The sequence below is a fragment of the Mandrillus leucophaeus genome, unplaced genomic scaffold (genome assembly GCF_000951045.1).
Source record: "Mandrillus leucophaeus isolate KB7577 unplaced genomic scaffold, Mleu.le_1.0 Scaffold192, whole genome shotgun sequence".
Taxonomy (NCBI): Eukaryota; Metazoa; Chordata; class Mammalia; order Primates; family Cercopithecidae; genus Mandrillus; species Mandrillus leucophaeus.
Window position 1 is genome coordinate 956,729 of NW_012101943.1, and position 19,984 is coordinate 976,712.

Below are 19,984 nucleotides of genomic sequence, written 5' to 3' on the forward strand. Positions count from 1 at the left end.
GTGGGGCCATAAACATAATGGAATGATTTTTCCCATGAAAGATCTGAGCAAAATAATCTCTACTGATTTATTTGACTGAGTCACATCCAGATTTCCTTCATTCTTAGGTGCTATTGCTTCAGAAAGTATCATCACAATTTCATTATCTGTCTAATACTGTGTAAACAGATACCTTATTTCAAATGGACACAAGGAGGTAGTGGAGTAGAGAGTAAGATCCTGGGCTCTTGAACAAGACTCTTGGATTCTAAACTTGATTCCGCTGGTTTTAGAATGTTGGGTGAGTAACTTACTTTTTCTTTGCCTCAGTTGCTTTATCTAAAAAGGGAGAGAGGGTAGATAATTACCTCCTATGGCCATGGAGTGTTTTTGTGAGGATTAAATTTATTTATGTAAAGTGCATGGCAGATAGTGATGACTGTTATTATTATTACTGAGGTTGCAAGGACTGGCTGAACATTCTCTTGTGGCATTCAGGGAACACTGAAGATGAATTCTGCCTAGCCTTAACATTTGTGGGTGGATGAATGCTTGCACATATAGTCAGATAAATATTTAATAAGTGGTCATTGGGGGGTTGATAAAGCAAGGAGACATTTAGAAAACATACAGAATCCTGTTTTAGAATGTCTTAATTGATAGATCTTATTTCTATTTACAGGCTTACTTTGGAGATATTGCAGGTTTGGTTCTAGACCACCACAATAAAGCAAATATCTCAATAGAATGAGTCACACACATTTTTTGGTTTCTCAGTGCATATAAAAGTTATGTTTACACTATTATATAGTCTATTAAGTGTGCAATAACATGATGCCTTAAGAAGTACATACCTTAATTAAAATATTTGATAGCTAAAAAATACCAACAATCATCTAAGTCTTCAGTGAGTCATAATCTTTTTGCTTGAGGGTTTTGCTTCGACGTTGATGGCTGCTGAATGATCAGGGTGGGTTGCTGAAGGTTGAGGAGGTTGTGGCAATTTTTAGAAATAAGACAACAATGAAGTTTGCTGCATTGATTGACTCTTCTTTTCACAAAAGATTTGTCTATAACATGTGATGCTATTAGATAGCATTTTACCCACAGTGGAACTCTTTTCAAAACTAGAGTCAATCTTCTCAAACTTTGCCACTTCTTTATCAACTAAGCTTTTGTATTATTCTAAATCGTTTGTTGTCACTTCAGTGATGTTCACAGCATCTTCACCAGGAGTAGATTCTGTCTTAAGAAACCACTTTGCTCATCTGCTCATCTGTAAGAAGCACTTCCTCATTCATTCAAGTTTGATCATGAGATTGCCTCAATTCAGTCAGATCTTTAGGCTCCACTTCTAGTTCTAGTTCTCTTGCTATTTCCACTGCAGTTACTTCTCTACTGAAGTCTTGAGCCCCTCAAAAGTGATTCATGAGGGTTGAATTCAACTTCTTCCAAACTTCTGGTAATGTTGATATTTTGGCTTCCTCCTATGGATCACAAATGTTCTTAATGACATTTAGTGAATCATTTCAAGAAGGTTTTAATATGGTAGCAGTAGCCTTATGAAATGTATTTCTTAAATAATAAGACTTGAAAATTGAAATTCTTCCTTGACCAATGGGCTGCAGAGTGGGTGTTGTGTTAGTAGGCATGTAAATAATGTTTATCTCCCTATACATCTCCATCAGAGCTCTTGGGTGACCAGGTGTATTGTCAATAAGCAGTAATATTTTGAAAGGAATCTTTTTCTGAGCAGTAGGTCTCAACACTGGGCTTACAATATTTAGTAAACCATTCTATAAACAGATACGCTGTCATCCAGGCTTTGTTGTTTTATTTCTAGAGCATAGGCAGGGTACACTGAGCATAGTTCTTAGGGGTCCTAGGATTTTCAGAATGGCCAGTGAGCACTGGCTTCAATTTAGTCACCAGCAACATTAGGCCCAACCAAGAGAGTCAGCATGTCCACTGAAGCCTTGAAGCCAGGCATTGACTTTTCTTCTCTAGCCATGAAAGTCCTAGATGACATCTACCAATACAAGGCTGTTTGGTATACATGGAAAATCTGTTGTTTGGTATAGCCATCTTCATCAATGATATTAGCCAGATCTTCAGGATAAATTGCTGTAGCTTCTACATTAGCACTTGCTGCTTTGCCTTGCACTTTTATATTATGGAGATGGATTCTTTCCTTAAACCTCATGAACCAACCTCTGTGAGCTTCCAACTTTTCTTCTGCAGCTTCCTTCTGCACCTCTTAGCCTTCAAGAGTTAGGGCCTTGCTCTTGATTAGGCTTTGGCTTGAACAAATGTTGTGGTTGGTTTGATCTTCTATCCAGACCACAAAATATTCTCCATATCAGCAGTAGGGCTGTTTTGCTTCCTTATCATGCCTGTGTTCACCGGAGTAGCAATTTTAATTTCCTTCAAGGACTTCTCCTTTGCATTCACAACTTGGCTAACTGTTTGGTGCAAGAGGCCTAGCTTTTGCTCTATCTTGGCTTTTGACATGCTTTTCTCACTCAGCTTTATCATTTTTTTCTTTTGATTTAAAGTGAGATATCTGTGACTCCTCCTCCACTTGAACACTTAGAGGCCATTGTAAGATTATTAATTGGCCTAATTTCCTTTTTCTTTTTTATTTTTTGGAGATGGAGTCTCACTCTGTCACCCAGGCTGGAGTGCAGTGGCGTGATCTTGGCTCATTGCAACCTCCGCCTCCCAGGTTCTAGCGATTCTCCTGCCTCAGCCTCCCGAGTAGCTGGGATTACAGGCACATGCCACCATGCCTGGCTAATTTTTGTATTTTTAGTAGAGACAGCGTTTTACCATATTGGCCAGGCTGGTCTCAAACTCCTGATCTCAAGAGATCCGCCTGCCTCGGGTCCCAAAGTGCTGGGATTACAGGTATGAGCCACCGCGCCTGGCTTAATTGGCCTAATTTCAATAGTGTTGTGTTTCAGGGAATTACTAGGTCCAAGAAAAGGGAGAGATGTGGGGGAATGACTGGTCAAGGGAGTAGTCAGAACACATATAGCAATTATTGATTAAGCTTACCGTCTTATATGGGTGCAGTTTGTGGTGCCCCAAAACAATTACAATAGTAACAGCAAAGGTCACTGATCACAGATCACTATGACAGATATAATAATAATGTAAAGGTTTGAAATTATTGTGTGAATTACAAAAATGTGACAGAGACACAAAGTGAGGCATGTGCTGTTGGAAAAATTGTGCTGATAGACTTGCTCAATGCAGGGTTGCCACCAACCTTCAGTAAAAAAAAAAAAAAGCAATATCTGAAGTGCAATGAATGAAAGCATAATAAAACAAGGTATATCTGTATTTTTTTCTACAATGATGAAGATAAAGCTAACAGCTGTCTCTCTATAACACCACGTCTTGTAATCCTCTGTCACATTTAGGTTTTGTGCTGGCATTGGTACAAGGACTTAGGGTCACATTCACCGTAGGAGGCCCAGAAAAGGTCATGATAGTCATTGCATGAAATAAGGTATTTAGAGCTGTTAAAGAAAAAAAAGATTCAAAAACTTGGTAAAGTCAGTTAAGGCAGACTTTATTCAAGGGAGGCATGGTGAGAGTTGCAGGGACCGTTGCCATAGGGTCTTGCAGTGGAGGAGAGAGACTGGACTCAACTCTGACTCCAGCAAGGACAAGTAGGGGTTTATAACCACCGAGCAGAGTAGGGGTCAGTGGATGGAAAATTATCAAGGAAACTTCAAAGATAAGGGGTTACTGGCTAAGCCAAATTGATAGAATTATTGCTGAAGGCAGGCCAGGTTTATAAGATACTAGAGGGTGGTCAGATGCCAAGGTTGGGGACATTTTCCCTGAACTGACTGCTATAGTTTAGATGTTTGTCCTGCTAAACCTCATGTTGAAATCTGATCTCATTGTTGGAGGTGGGGCTCTAATGGGAGATGTTTGGGTCAAGGGAATGGATCCCTCATGAATCCATTAATGCCCTCTCTGGAGGGCAGATAAATGAGTTCTTGCTCTATTAGTTCCTGCAAAAGCTGTTTGTTAAAAAGAGCCTGGTACTTCCCTCTGCTCACTCTTGCTCGCTTGCTCTCTGTCTGTCTGTCTCTGTCTCTCTGTCTTGCTCACTTTCTCTCTAGTTATGTACTCTCTGCACAGGCAAGCTCCCTTTTATCTTCCACCCTGAGTGGAAGCAGTCTGAGGCCCTCCCCCAGTGCACAATCATGAACCTTCCAGCTTGCAGAATCGTGAGCTAAATAACTCTCTTTTCTTTATAAATTACCCAACCTCAGCATTCCTTTATACCAACACAAAACAGACTAAGACACTCATTTAGCAGTGTTCTTGCTCAAACTGGATTCAGCAAGGACACAGAGAGAACCCCAAGGTCAGCCTAGTCAAGCAGAGGACTCAGAGGGGCTGGATCCAAGTTTTGATCAAAGGAGGCAGTCTTTGTCACAGCCACTGGGGACATACAATCAGGCCACATTCAGTCAATAAGAATAACCTTTTGTAAGTGGAGAAAGATCACGAAGAGGCAGGATATTGCTCTCTCCTGGGTTAGGAGGATCATGAGCAAGCCTTTCTTCCTTCTCTCACATTTAGTTTCAGATGTTCAAGACTGTGTGGGCACTTTGGTGGAAGTGAAAAGAGTAAGAAAGACTGGGAGCTTCTGGGCTGTGGGTAGTTTGGGTTGGTTGTTGGAGGGAAGATTGCCACCCTGGACAAAGGAGGGGCCAGGGGAGTTCCCAGAGCTGTGGATGTGGGGCAGGCCCCTGGGAATCATTGAGAAGGGGCTTTGGGTTTCCTTTCAAGTTGCCCATCTCATTTCATAGGTTAGTGAGAGGGACAAGGATTCACGTTCACTGCCCCAACCAAAGTGGAAGGGCTGTATTTGTCCCTGAGTTCCAGATCCAGGTAGTTGGGTGGTCTTAAATATAGTCAAGAATGTTTCCTTAATGACAAAAACAAAAAACAAAAAAAAAACACCAAACCATACAATTTTTACTGCTATAGAACTACAATTTTTACTTCTTTTTAGAAGAAAAACCTGAGCTCCTTTGCTGCAGTATCTTTTTATATGCATCTAGATTTTTATAGAGCCTTAAAATTCATTGATACATGAGAAACTGAGGCCACCATTGACAGCAATTGTGTGTGTTAGTAAATAGCGTATGTTAGTAAATAAGGGTAGCTGAGGAAAACCAAGCCTCTGGGATTGTATTGAACAGTTTCATAGCTGTGGTGCTGTGAGTGAATGGGAGGGAGCTGGCTTCCTGCGTGTGGGGGTTGGTTGGTGAATGAGGAAAATTAGCGTGGCTGGGTTGATTTTTCTCTTTGAAAAGACTTTGTGCCCAGATGTCATACATATTATTTAGCTTGAATAAATATGAAATATTCTGGGGGAAATAAATATAAGTCCCTGGAGTGCAGAGACTCTGTTGCTAACTTCAGTTCAGGTGCTTTCGGTAATAAGAAAGGAGGCGACATTTGTCTCCAATGTGTGAGTGACCCCACAGACCTTAGGCTTTTGGTTAAGGTACTTTCCTTCTTTTGCCTTTTATAATTCCACTCATCACTTCATTTTTCTTTTGGCTCTAGAGAAAACCAGACTGTTTTATTCCTTGATGAGCATTTGAGAACTGAATCCTTTAATTTATCTTTTGGTCCACCTTCCAGGACATGTGTGCACATGCATACACACACACACACACACACACACACAATTTATCCATCTCTCTCTTGCTTTCGCTCTTGGTGGCAAGCACATCTTCACCTTTTTTTCCCCCCCTCGCGAATTTGAGCATTGATTCACATTTCAAGTCAGTTGTTTCTTGCTGTTGCTATTGAGAATGTGACATCAGGGAGATTCAGAACAATGCATTTCAGCTCACTGTTGACTCATATTGGATGATTTCAGCAGCAGCAGCTCAAGCTAGTGGCCTTTGGGATCAAGGTAATGTACCCGAGTAGCTGCCACTGCAGTGCTGAGAGGACAAGTAGGGCTGGAGGGACCAACAGCTGGGACCCTTCCAGAATTCTAAATGATCATGCAAAAGGCAGAAACAAGACAGTTTGCATCAGGAAAAGGTGATAAAGGTAGAACAACTTATTAGAACAGAGAACAAGATTAAGGGAGCGGTAGGGAAAAGAATGAAGCCAGAAAATGTAATAGTGTGTAATCTTAGGCTAGGATCCTACTGAATAAGTCATCTGGTAAAGTCTGAAAGGATAAGGTAGTAGAGATGCTCTGAAGATTGAAAGTTCTTATTTTGGTAGAAGGTAGTCAATTCTTGCTGGCTGTGTTATATAATTATGTGTCCATGTTTTGACACATATGTTGCTTTCATCTATTTTAAAGGTTGTTTTGGAAAATATAAAAAAATTCCCTGCAGCAAATGACAGGACCCCAATTAAAATGATAAATGCAAAAGAAGTTATTGACTCATCCAGGGGCGAGGCTGACTGGGTTTGGCTGGACTGAAGCATTCAAAGGAAGATCTCACTTCCCTGCCTCCCTCCTTCCCTTCCTTTTCTACTTTTCTCTCCATTTACTCCCCTTTCTGCATCTCTGCCCCTTCTCCTTCACCCTGCATCCTCCCACCATAAACCTCTCCTCTTCCTCCCTTCTCTCTTGCTTCTTCCGCGCATCTTTCCCCTGACCCTCCCTCTCTCTGACTCTACCCTCCCCACCCCGCCCTGGCCCCCTCTCTCCATTGCTTGCTAATCTCTCTTTCCATCTGCTTGATTTCTCTCTCCCTCCACCTCTAGCTGCTACTCTTGCCCCCGTCTGCCTCCTCTCCTTCACACCTCATGCTCCTTTCTGTCTTTGCCCTTGCTTTGTCCCCACTGCTCCCCTGGCCACCCTTGGCCTCCATTTTCTTTCATGCTCTGCCTTCTATTCTTTCTCCTTCCCGCATTTATTCTTCTCTCACCCTAGCCCTCTCATTGCTCTGTTGTTCCCTTTGCTAATTTTGTTCTAGGGCTGACTCTCCTCCGTAGTGACCTCCCTGCTGCTCCAGACTTGTATCCTCAGCTTGGCCTTCCTAGTGGAAAAAGAGTTTCCCTTTCACAATAGTTCCAGCAAAAAGTCTCAGGATTGACTCTCATTTGGCTGATGTGGGGACCAAGAGGCTTTAGAACTGAGGAGGGGTGATGACATCCCTTTCTGAACCATGTGGACTGAAGTTCAGGTACATCATAGTGCTGGAGAAGGGGAATTGAGGACTGCATTCAGAAGAAAGGGGATTAGATACCGGGCTGGCAAAAAAACTAAGGCACCATTACTGTTCCCATTGGCCAGGCTATTGGTTGGTAGCTGCCATAACAAACAACCCCCACATCTCAGTATAATACAAAATAAAGGTTGGTTTTTTTTTTTTTTTCCTTCTTCACTTTGCCACAGTCCAGTGCAGGGGGGGCCACCTTCCACAAGCCTTCCTCAGTGTAGTGACTCAGGTGTGGTCCTGCTGTACTGGAGTCCTTCACTTCCAGGGCATGAATAGGAGGAAAAGTGTATAAAACAGGCCTTTATAGCGACACTCATATGGTGTAGAGAATTCCTGCTCACTTCCCATTAGCTGGAACCTAGTTCCTGTTCTTGATCTTATCAGAAGAGATACTGGGAAATTTAGTGTTCTTATGTGCCCAGAAAGAAAGTGAACGTGGTTTGGGGAGCACACAGCATTGTTATGGCCATAGCCAGGCTGTTTGGATACATAACTGGATGATAAACAGCTGGAACTAAGCCAATATAAAGTTAATGCTGGGTATTTATGACATGTACGTTTACGCTTTCCTCTGAAATGCCTCTCGTTCTTTCTTTGATTCTAGATCTTGTCTTGAAATTCTGCTTTTTTGTGAAGCCTTCCAATATGGCACTGTATAAGAGCTTGGACTTTGGAACCAAATGGCATAAGTTAAGTTTCAGCTTCCCCATTTTCTAGGGGGTGACCTGGAGCAAATTAACCTCACCAAGCCTTTGTTTCCTCCTCTCATATACTGTGCAAAAAGAATCATTAATAATAATCCAGATTTAAAAAGCATTCAAACCACTTGGGTGCTTGTGACGTTTTCTTTTTTTAGCTATAATTTTACTTAGCAACTCAGTGAAGCTCAGCAAATCAGTGGTACATCTGGGCGTGGGCTGTGCTGTAGGCTCCCGTTTTCCATCCACTAGAATCTTATAATATCAGAGCCAAAGGGAAGTTCAGTGGTCACCATTCCAACCTTCCCATTTTACAGAAGAGGAAACTGAGGCTCAGAGAGGCGACTTGTTTGTGCACACGGTAGCAGAGCTGGAGGTAGGTCCCATGTCCCCCGATTCTGCATCTCCTGATTCCGCATCTAATAGACTGTGGCTGCTCTCTCAGCGGTGGCCTTTTGCTTTTTCAAATCTTGTTACTTCAACACATCAAAACCTGGCATCCTAAAGTGAAGGCTCCTTAGTTCTACCCCGCAGCTCAGGAAAAAAATGCCTGGCTGGTATGGTGGCTCACGCCTGTAATCTCAGCACTTTGGGAGGCCAAGGTGAGCAGATCACCTGAGGTCAGGAGTTCAAGACCAGCCTGGCCAATACGGTAAAACCCCATCTCTACTAAAAATACAAAAAATTAGCCAGGCCTTGTGGCGGGTACCTGTAATCCCAGCTACTCGGGAGGCTAAGGCAGGAGACTTGCTTGAGCCAAGACGGAGGTTGCAGTGAGCTGAGATTGCACCACTGCGCTCCGGTCTGGGCAACAAGAGCAAAACTCCATCTCGAAATTAAAAAACAAACAAACAAAAAAAGCCTGTTCATTAGGTTCTTGGTTCTCTCTCCATACCCACCCCCGCCCCCCCAAATCAAGTGTAGACATATTTTTTGTGTGTGTGTTCTAGACATAAGACCGTCCCATCTACAGAAACTGTGGTTTAAAACTTTTTGGTTTTACAGAGATGGCTGCTGCAGCTCAATGAGAGGTGATAAAGACATAGGTAATTGCTGTAGAATAATCCTGCTGCCAAGAAGATGATTGAACTCCCACACAGAAGGTGAACAGATGGTATATTTATTGAAATTCATAGGCTGTGAGATGGAATAATTTAACTGATGGCTGGGCACCCTCATTTCAGATTGAGGGAGGTTCTCAGAAGAACAAGTGTGCCGCTAGGTGGCGTGATTATCTAGGGCCCAGTGTGGTCTTAGCAGAGAGGAGGCTAGATTCTGTGCATACTCGAGAATCACTTCATTTCCTAGTTGGGATGACAAATCTTCCCTGTGGCTCAGTAGGAAACCATCATGTTTTTAAAACTTAAAATCACTTGAATTATAAAATAAATATTTACCACTAAGGACTTTTGCATGGAGTAAAAGCAATCAAATGACGGGATATCAAATCACTAAAGAGATGGGGTCATGGCTTGTTAGGGGGCAGTTTCTGGACCAGGAGTAGCTGTGGGCTCCAACACTCTCTCAAAGCATTGGCCCATCTGGGCCCAGTGACATTTGCTGCCCGCCGGCTGCCTTACTCCTCAGCCCCGCTCACTGCTTGTAGTGCAGAACGGCAGAAACAACAGGGGCTCTAGAAACCTCATATTTGGAAGTTGATATAGTTAATGGCATTATATCAGAGGAAGAATAAAGGAATCCGTTGTGAACTAATGTGAAGGAATGGAGGAAATGATTAGATCGCAAAGGTGGGTTGATAACAACCTCTGATGGTTTCCCATCCTTATCTCTTTTGTTTAGTTAATTTTTTTTTTTTAAATCAAAGTTCTTCCTCTAATGCTGAATCCTTCTGGCTTGCAAATCTAGAGCACCAAGAAACTTTGTCGATGACTTTGGGATGCCCACACCTTGCTGATTTTGTGTGGGTACCACTTCCTGCTTATGTTTGATTTCATAAATGTGTCCACTTTTCCGCTCAGCAAATATTCATTGAATCTTTTTCTTGTTCAAGCTGTTCCTTTTTGTGTCTAAGTTTTCTCATCTGCAAAATGAAGATAAATACTTGTTTCAAAGGGTTGTTGTAAGGATTAAATGAGTAGTTTCATGTAAAATGCTTAAAACAGGGCCTGGGAAATAGAAAGTACTCAATGAATATGAGTTGTATTTTACTATTACTGCTACCCCCACCACTACCTACTATTGTATTACTACTACCACACCACTGATGCCGCTGCTGTTGCTGCTGCTACTATGTATTACTACTATATTGTTACTACTACTGCTACTGTTACTCTTGTATTACTACCACAGTTACTCCTACTATTCTGAATTAATTGGATTTTTGAGTCTTTATTACTCTGAATTGCAAAAAAAAAATTAATCTTGTCAATTTAAGGTACATTTATTCTGCATTTTTAGCTAAATATTAGTTATTTAGGAATTTTTTTCTTTGATCACTTCTCTTCTCCTCAGAGCTAACCTCTTAGGGTTTACCTCCAGCCTGGCAGTACGGGTGGGGACAATGTGGTTCATGATTATCCTCTGTTTGTGCTGGGCTCTTTTGTCATTACTGCAGTTTGTTGTTTGGCCTTTGCCCTTATACCTCTCTGAGATCTCGGCTAGCCTCTTTGGAGCCATTTTTTTTTGGACTTGGTGGGTGTGGGGAATGGGATGGGTAGAAACTGGTCAGAATTTTCCAGATCTTCTCTGGCCTTGTGTTTGTGAGGCTCAGCTAAGGCTTCTTGCCCCCATACACCACTCACTCACCGCTGTGGAGACCAAGCTGGACCAGTTCTTCCTGCAAAGTGTACAGGTCCCCTGGGCTATACCCTGGGAAGTAATATACAAACCCCTTTGTCCTGGAGTCCCCAAACTGAAGTAAGGTTTTGTCACATAATTGCCTACTTCATTTCCACATACCTACTCATAGTGGAAAGGGATTTGGGAAGAGAATAGAGTGTCCTTGAGAAATGCTTCTAAAGTCATAGCACAAAGAGGACCAGTTGAAGGCTCAAGTATTTTATCAACCATAAAATTGTGCCTTAACAGTTGTTCTGGAACAAAATCCTTGGGTATAGCCAGTTACCTATTCAGACTGAAAATGGGTGGTCGTGGTAAGGCCAGAAAGAGTTAATGAAAATTCTGGGTTGTAGACTACATAAAGAAATAGAGTTTTTTGGACTGAATACATGTCCATTCAATATAGGCCAGTAAAATATGCCAAATAGGGACCTTGTCAGACTTAAAAAAATGAATATATAATAGCGTTTTCACTTATATATGTTGGGCTTGAAAATAGTTTGTTTTATGCACTTTAGATTCTCATCTTATAATTTTGCATTATTTATAAAGAAATATGTAAACTCTAGCCCCCTCCTCCCATATGAAATACTCAAAAAGAAATGGTTAATAAAGTTTCCTTTTTTGTATTACTTGGGACTAGAATTAGTTGCTTGTTAGAACTGAGATTTATCCTATTAAATTGTAATGATATAAGACAGAGGTCAACAAACTATGGCCTCTGGGCTTTGTTCCACTGTCTGCTTTGTATGAGCAAAGAATAGTTTTTACAGTTTCAAATGGTGGAAAAAAAAAAGAAGAATATTTCATGTCAACATTATGTGGAATTCAAGTTTCAATGTCTATAAATAAAGTTTTATTGGAACACAGCCATGCTTACTTGTTTACGTATTGTCTGCGGCTACTTTCACACCACATAGGCAGAGATGAGGAGTAGCAACAGAGACCATATGGCCTACACCGAAAATACTTACTGTTTGACCCTTTCCAGAAAAAGTTTGCTGACCCCTGGTCTAGGATGTGGATGCAGCATGAAATGAAGAGGAATTTAAGGAGATAGCGTTGTGTTTAGAATTTTCTTTACCCTGTTTACAGGTAAGAGCAAAACGGCCTCACAGTGGAGGCGTCGATCTTGTGGAAAGCAGATGGGAGAAGTTGTGCTTCCGTCAACCAGTGCATGGTGCTGTGTCAGTTCCACCCCTCATTTGTGGTTCTTAAAGCCTGCTGTTATTTTATGCCACCTGCATAACCTGATTTGCATCTTAAATTAATATCTAACTACCACTTGGACTTTTTTCAGAATAAGGAGAATGGCTTTTATGAAGCCATCTGTAGATGAAAACTAAATAGCAGCTAACAGTCCTGGAATATGTGATTCAGGGAGCTCCTGCATAGCTAAAGACTCACACAGCTGATATGCTCCCCAAGTCAAGAAGATACCAAAGAAATTTCAGTATTTGCAAAATGAGGGAGGCAAGCAGAAGCCGTCTGGGAGATAAAAGAAAAATGAAAGCCATTTGGAACCCACAGACACACTTGGCTCAGGGACTGGGTCAGATCTTGTCCTCTCATTCTGAATCCCCTGCCCTCTGGAGCTCCTGGGTCTTCTGTCCTTCTTGAGCCTGGCAGGCTTTGCTTGAAAGTCATGGAACCCCACATCTCTTAGGACTGCACTTGCTGCACACGTGGTTTTTCCTGTAGTTACTCAAATCAAATGAGGATTTCTACACCTGAACCCAAGTTCCAATTTTGTCTTAATAATGTCAGAGGTTAATGACTAGATTAATATTCTGGTTCTTTTTATTTTTCCCTAACCATCTCTAGCTGCCTGTTACCCCCAAAGGAGTTGTCAGGGGCAAATTGCAGAAAATGTGCCAATTTTTAGCTTCTAAATGCAAAACAGAGGAGTGAAACAAAGGTTGAGGAAATAAACGTGAACAGTCAGAATAATTCTCTATAATTGAATTCTTCCCTGTAATTTCCCACCTAACCCCACTCCTGCCTCATCCTAGTTTTCCTTTTTGAGTAAATATAGACCTTCTAACCAGGAAAAGAGAGAAGAGAGGTAGACAAGGCATACAAGAGAGACCTCTCTCACTGTGTGTGTTCCCTGCTCTTCTTAATCTCCAACTCAAGCTAAGTTTTGGGGTTGCGGGAATATAATCCCCTCCACCCCATTCGATTTAGAAATATGACAGTAGAGAAGATTTGTGTCTGGCATCCTGGGTGAGGTTCGGGGAGATGCCAGATCTCATGGAGGAAATCCTGGGTCCATGATGGTACTGCTGTGTAGTAGAAACAGCACTGAGGTGCATCTAGGCTGGGTCAAGTCCCGAAGATCTGCGCAGATTGGAACTGCAGAGCATCCAAAGTTCATGTGACTCCTTCCAGTGGGCACAGACACCAGCTGAGAGTGTACACTTGAAACCTCCAAGGTTCTTCCAGCCAGCACAGGGGGATGTGTGTTGGAAAGATGTGACAGGGATGGTCTCTGCTCAGAGTGTGCCAACATCTTGCTCCAGGGAGCTATTTGAGAATCCTGTTGTCTGCACCAGGGACTGGATGAGATAAGTTGTGTCCGGGTCCAGCACAGGATGAGGCAGGCCCACACAGGATCCCATTAGGGACAACTCCAGAGAAGAGAGGGACGAACAAGACTTTATTTTTCTATGTAATCGAGTTTTATTTTTCATATTGGGCAGAATGGAGGGTCAAAGTCAGAAATTAAATTGAGTTATAAGAAATAAGTTATGTTTCTTGCACACTGGAATTTGTGATTGTAAAATTTGTCCAGATGGAGTCACATTTATTTTATATTTTGTTCTGGGTATTCTGCATATGATTTTCATGCATTTTCCCATTTAATTATTTTAATAACTTTGTGAGGCAGGTGTTACTAATCCCATTCTGCAGACGAAACTAAGGCTTTTACAGGTGCAGTAATTAGCCTTAGGTAACTACCTACTCAGAAGGGTAGGGTAGGATTTCAGTCCAGGCAGCATGACTCCAGAGTCCCGTTTGCTCCATGTACCCTGATACTTGAGGGTCAGATAGGGCCCTAGGAGAGGCCGTTGAAATCTGCTTTGCCCATGGCTGTTAGAGAAGCAAACTTTTCCTTTGACAATAAAACCTTTTTACGTCTCTTTTCCTGTGCCAGGTGCTTTGCTAGGCATGGGATACATAATGAATAATATTCACTTCCCTCCAGGGATGTAACAATCTGCCTACATTTGTTCCTAACACATGGAAGATACTCAGTATGGGCTGGTTGAGTGAATAAATTTGAAAGGTACAAAGCATCAGTAAGGGGAAGAATGCCTTTGTCTAATTTCAAATGTAGCATCATGAGCATTGCAACCATGCTCATAGAGAATTTTAAAGAATCAGATGGCTGATTCTGGTGGAAATACAGATTTGACTTCAGAAGGGTCTCTGTCTTAGGCAGAGCCGGAAGGCCTGTTGGTTGGAAACTGAATCCGAGATGAACAAAGCCCTGGGGAGCAATTGGGCTCAGAGCAGAAAGACAGATGAGCTGATGTGAGGAGGTTCCTTTATTCTTAACATCAGTGGTGAGGTACTGATGAGGGAAATCAATCAGTGAATCTCCCAGGGTGGAACTATGTTCAGAAGGGAGCACTCACTTCCCAAAAAGTGCCCCTTTCTTGGTGTCTATCTAAAAAATGGAAAAAGGAATTGATAAAATGACTGACAGAAGGCAAGAAATCTAGGTCATATTACAATTTCTGTTATCACATATCATACACTGTTGAATATGGAATATATTAATACAACTAGGCTTCAATGTAAGAGAAAGAAGAAAGAGCTGGTTCCAACCTCATAGCTTGGGCAGCCCACAGGCAGTGACTTTGATTGCCAGGCAGTAAGTGTCATCCTATAAATTTCTGCTATTTTCTTTTCTTTTTTTTTTTTGAGATGGAGTCTCACTCTGTTGTCCAGGCTGGAGTGCAGTGGCGCAATCTCAGCTCACTGCAACCTCTGCCTCCCAGGTTCAAGTGATTCTCCTGCCTCAGCCTTCCGAGTAGCTGGATTATAGGTGCCATCATACCTAGCTAGTTTTGGTATTTTTAATAGAGACGAGGGTTTGCCATATTGGCCAGGCTGGTCTCGAAATCCTGACCTCAGGTGATCCGCCCGCCTCGGCCTCCCAAAGTGTTGGGATGACAGGTGTGAGCCACCATGCCTGGCCACTATTTTCTTATTGGTACTTCTATTGTGAAAATACATTTCCAGGAAGGCCCATTTATTGGAGTTGTATTAGGATGTAAGGGATCTTTGGTGGTTTGTAACAGACACTAGCTTTTGTTAATTTAAATCAAAAGAGAATTTACTGGAACAATAGAGGAGGGCCTGCAGGAGAGAGAAGCAGCTCCGAAAGGGCAGGGATCAGGTAGCACTGAAGGTCTTGAGGCAGGAATCACTCAATGGTTCACTGGGGCCTGTGAATGCCAGCCTTGCGTGGTGTTTTCAACACTGTCCTCCCAGTTCCATTCCAGGAAGGAGGGAGGGCCTGTTTGGCTTGGCTTGGACTATGTACCCACCCCCTGGTCAGGGGAAGGCAAGGCCTCTTGATTTAAGTTGCAAGGACATCCAGTGGAGAAGAGGCAACTCCTCAAGGAAATAGGTGTGTGGGGCTTCTTACCAAAAGAACGTGGACTGGACGCCAGGTGGCCACATAGACCCCTTGGTTGCGAGGGCTCTGCTTCCGAAGCCTGTTGACTGCAGTGTAGGTTCCTTGGTATGGTCTTGGAAGGGTTCTGTGATCCTGCCTTCCGATTTCCCTTCTGACTTACCTGTGATAGCTCCTCCTCGTTATTCAGCCACCTTTAGGTTTCCTCAGCATCTAAGGAATCTATCCTTCCCTTTCTGACTGGTGTGTCTTTGCACTATCTATTCTAATACCAGTTTGTCTTCACCTGGAATGAATCTCTTCCTGTGTGCTCTCTTAAAACATGTTGTTTTGGAAATATACAATCCTTATCTTCCTGGCCCAAGAATCCCCTGTGTACCTATGGCTGCTGCTGCTGCTGCAGCAAATACAAAGCACTTAATATGTACCAGGCTTTCCTAAGCACATTCTATATATTCACTCATTGAATCCTCCCAGCCATCCTTTGCTGCTAGTATCTCCATTTTACAGGTGAGGAAATGACGAGGGAAGTTAAGCAACTTGTCTAAGCTCAAACAGCTGGTAAGTGGCTGAGACAGATTTTGAACTCTGCATTCTGGGTAGCAGTGTGTACCCTTAAGTAGTCTTGACTTTATTTCATGTCTCCTATGCCCTACACACTCATCAGATGTCTGTCCTACCTCTTAATAATTCTGGGTTCCCCCTGTATCCCCATGTGTTAGTTGAGCCTTCTTGATCTGTTTGAGCAGTGTGGTAACTGGTCTTCATCTTTCAAGTGTATTTAGCACACCACTGTCAGAAATATCTTGTCAAAAAATAGAATATGATCATAGTGTTCATCTGCTTATAATAATAGTAATTATTATTTTTTGAGTCTTGCTCTGTCACTCAGGCTGGAGTACAGTGGTGCAATCTTGGCTCACTGCAACCTCCACCTCCTGGGTTCAAGTGATTCTCCTGTCTCAGCCTCCAGAGTAGCTGGGATTATAGGCACGCTCCACCACTCCCAGCTAATTTTTGTAGTTTTAGTAGAGACAAGGTTTCGCCATGTTGACTAGGCTGGTCTCGAACTCCTAACCTCAGGTGATCCACCCACCTTGGCCTCCCAAAGTGCTGAGACTATAGGGGTTAGGCCTGCTTATAATTATTGAAAGGTCTCCTATTACCTGCTGTGCCAACATAATTGGGGTCTAATTTTACGTTCCAGTTGTATTGTCCACCCTTTATACTCCTCCCTGTAGTTGTCTACCTCCATTCATTCTCTATGTGCCCCTTAGGAAATTGCCTAGAGCATACCAAGTGCTTTATAATTTGGCAGCTCCTCCAAATTACTTGCCATTCTCTCAAAAGGCCATATATTTTCATCCTTGGCACAGCCTAAAAGACCTTCATGTTTGACTTTTCCCATGTGCCTGATAAAAGTCTTGATTATATTCCAAGACCCCATGCAAATAGCATTTCCTGTGGAAAGCATTCCTCACCCATTACAGGTACAGTTAAGTGATTTCTTCCTCTGTGTTCCCATCATAGCCTGTTCTTAGCTATGCTATAACGCTTCGCTAGTATATTCATTTCCTAGGATTGCCATAGCAAAGCATAAGAACTGGGTGACTTAAAGCAATAGCAATTTATTTTCTCACAGTTCAGGGAGCTGGCAGTACAAAATCAAGGTGTCCCAGGGTCATGCTTCTTCTGAAACTTGGCTTTTGGTGGTTTGGTTGTTTTATCAGTTCATTTTCATGCTGCTAATAAAGACATACCCAAGATCGGGTAATTTATAAAGAAACAGGTTTAATGGACTCACAATTCCATGTGGCTGGAGAGACCTCACTATCATGGCAGAAGGCAAAAGGCACTTTGTACATGGCAGCAGCAAGAGAGAATGAGAGCCAAGTGGAACTGGTTTCGCCTTATAGAGCCATCAGATCTCGTGAGACTTATTCACTACAATAAGAACAATATGGGGAAAACTGCCCCATGGTTCAATTATCTCTTACCAAGTCCCTCCTGAAACACGTGGGAATTATGGGAGCCACAATTCAAGATGAGATTTGGGTGGGGACACAGTCAAATCATATCAGTTTTTTACCAACAATATTTGGCATTCCTTGACTTGCATGCAGCTGCAGAACTCCAGTATCTGCTTTTGTAGTCCTATAGTGTTCTCCATGGTGGCTCTATCTTCACGGGACCATCTTCTTATAAGGACATCAGTTATAGTGGATTAGGGGCCTACACTACTCCAATATGATCTCATCTTCACTACTAATACTTGCAAAGACCCTATTTCCAAATAAGGCCACATTTTGAGTTAATGTGGGGGGTGGGGGTTAAGTCTTCATTATGTCTCTTTTTCTAGTGTGGGGCACAATAAAACCTGTGTAACCCCTGGCTATTTGGTAACCTTTTGTAAATGCATGATTTCCCCCAGTAGACTGTGGCTTCCACCTTATTCATCTTTGTGCCGCTTCCTCTTTCCCATAGTTGGCCCTCATTAAATGTATGGTAAATATCTGTCTCCCTTCATGAGATAGTAACCTGTGAAAGGAAAGAAGGGGGCTGTGCTTTTTAAATTAGGTTATGAATGAAGGAGAAGGTAGATTAGGATTTCTTTTCAATATCATGTAAATTCCACAGGAGCAGCAACTCTGCCTGTTTGGTTGACTAATATATCCTTAGTGCTTAGAACATGACTGGGCTTAATAAATATTTACAAAATATTCATTTTTTGATTGGTATGGAAACTGTGGAATGAGTGGGTTAAGATTATAGGAAGTAGATTATGGGTAATTTTGGCAACATTTTATTGGTCTTTGTCCTGGCCAGGTCTTTGCTGTGGTTGTTTAGATAAATTCATAAGCTTTAACAAGTAAGCATGATTTTTGCTAGCTGCCAGCCAGTGGCAGGAGCTTGGTATAAAGGTAACCACTGCTGGGATGCTGAAGGTATTGGAATTGGTTTTCTTGCCTGTAGATCAGCATCCTACTGAAGACTTTGTGGGCTTCCTCATGTCCTTCGAGGGTATCAATAATGAGAGAGTGCCAGTAATTCCTGAGAGAAGTTGGCCCTGCTTTTCAGTCTATTCCTACAAACTCCCAATCGTAGGAGTGATTGGGACCCCAACTTTTCTCCTATATACTGCTCAAACTGGACGCTTGGCCGAATCCTATGCACTCCCTGTCATTAACCAACAACTGCTTGATACCACTGGAACTATCCATCCTTGGCTTTTCCCTGGGTCTCCCCCTTCTGTGGGGTTTTGAATGCCCTCTATTATACCACATGCATGACTTGATTTAGGACTATCAACACTGAGGAAGTCAAAACTTGCCTTGTTTCCTTCACTTCCTGCCTCCCAACTGGACTCCTTTCCCTTAGGTATGGGGTCGGCTTCCGCATACCATAGAAGGCAGATGCCAGCTTCCTTTCAGGGCCTTGGCAGGAGCAGCTCAGTGTAATGTGAAATGCAAACCTGGGATTGCCCATACCTTGGAGGCCTGCTTTGCATTCCCGTGATGTTATGAGGTTGTGTTTCTCATGTTTAGGCTAAACGTTTATGAAGAGCTGTGAGTGCTGGCTTTTGCTGCTTTGAGTCTTGAGTCTTGGAAATGGTACGTGTGGAGCTAATGATTGTAATGATTTCAGATAAAGGGGAGCTACCAAGGAAAGAGTAAATCTGTGTGTCCTTGAACACTGACTTTCTACTCACCGAGATGGTGCCTGAATAGCTGGAAGAAGTCAAGGTTTTGAGAATGCCCACTGACATATTGCATTCTTCTCACTGGGCCTCTGAAGGCAGATTGACTAAGGCTTTGGCCCACTTTTGTCACATGTATAATATTTATGAATTTTCCCTTTGTCTTTTCTTCCCTATATCTCATGACTATAATTAGCAGCTCCTAATCATAATTCACTTGAACCTCTAGGACCTCTGGGAGGTTAGAAACATAGCAATTATTAAAAGAGGGAGATCATTAACATTTACTCAAAGGAGGTGAAGGAATAATCATGAACACATTTTCTTATGTGGCCTAAAACTTGTGTTGCCATCTAATTGCTTCTGTTACGGTTGGGGTCAGAATAGAATATTATGTATTTACTTATATCCCACTTCAAAAACCTCTCCCTTATACTTCTTCCTTGTTCCTTCAATAACCTGATTTCTAGGAACTACCTGCACTGACTTATGCCCTGGGGCCATAAAGATGAGTGAAACCCAACACAATTCTCAGATGCCTGAAATTCCGTCCAAATCATTCTTTTAGCTTAAAATCATGATTTCTGCAAACAAATCTTTGAGAAGACTTAAGCTACTATTAAGTATTAAAATCTTTGTGTGAATAAATATTCATGGGTAGGGATATTAGCTGTCCTCCAAAGTTCATGCTCTTTCTTTATTAGGCTGGTGCAAAAGTAATTGCACCATTATTGGCAAAACCGGCAATTACTTTTGCACCAAACTATTGTGGCGTTATCGCTGGAAAGTGGCCGTCTAGGCAGGAACTGCATTTCCCAGATCTTTTTGCTTCTGGGGCCATATGACTGAGTTCTGGCCAGTGGAGTGTGGCTGGAAGTGTTGTAAGCTGCTTCCAAGCCCAGCCTATGACAATCTTCTGTGTAATTATCTGCTT

The 19,984-nt window shown here is 42.3% G+C and overlaps 1 pseudogene; it reads left to right on the top strand.

The window, feature by feature from the left end:
- LOC105538455 overlaps positions 1-11,923 on the top strand; it is a 55,133-nt pseudogene extending 43,210 nt beyond the window's left edge.
- Positions 11,924-19,984: the final 8,061 nt, after the last annotated feature.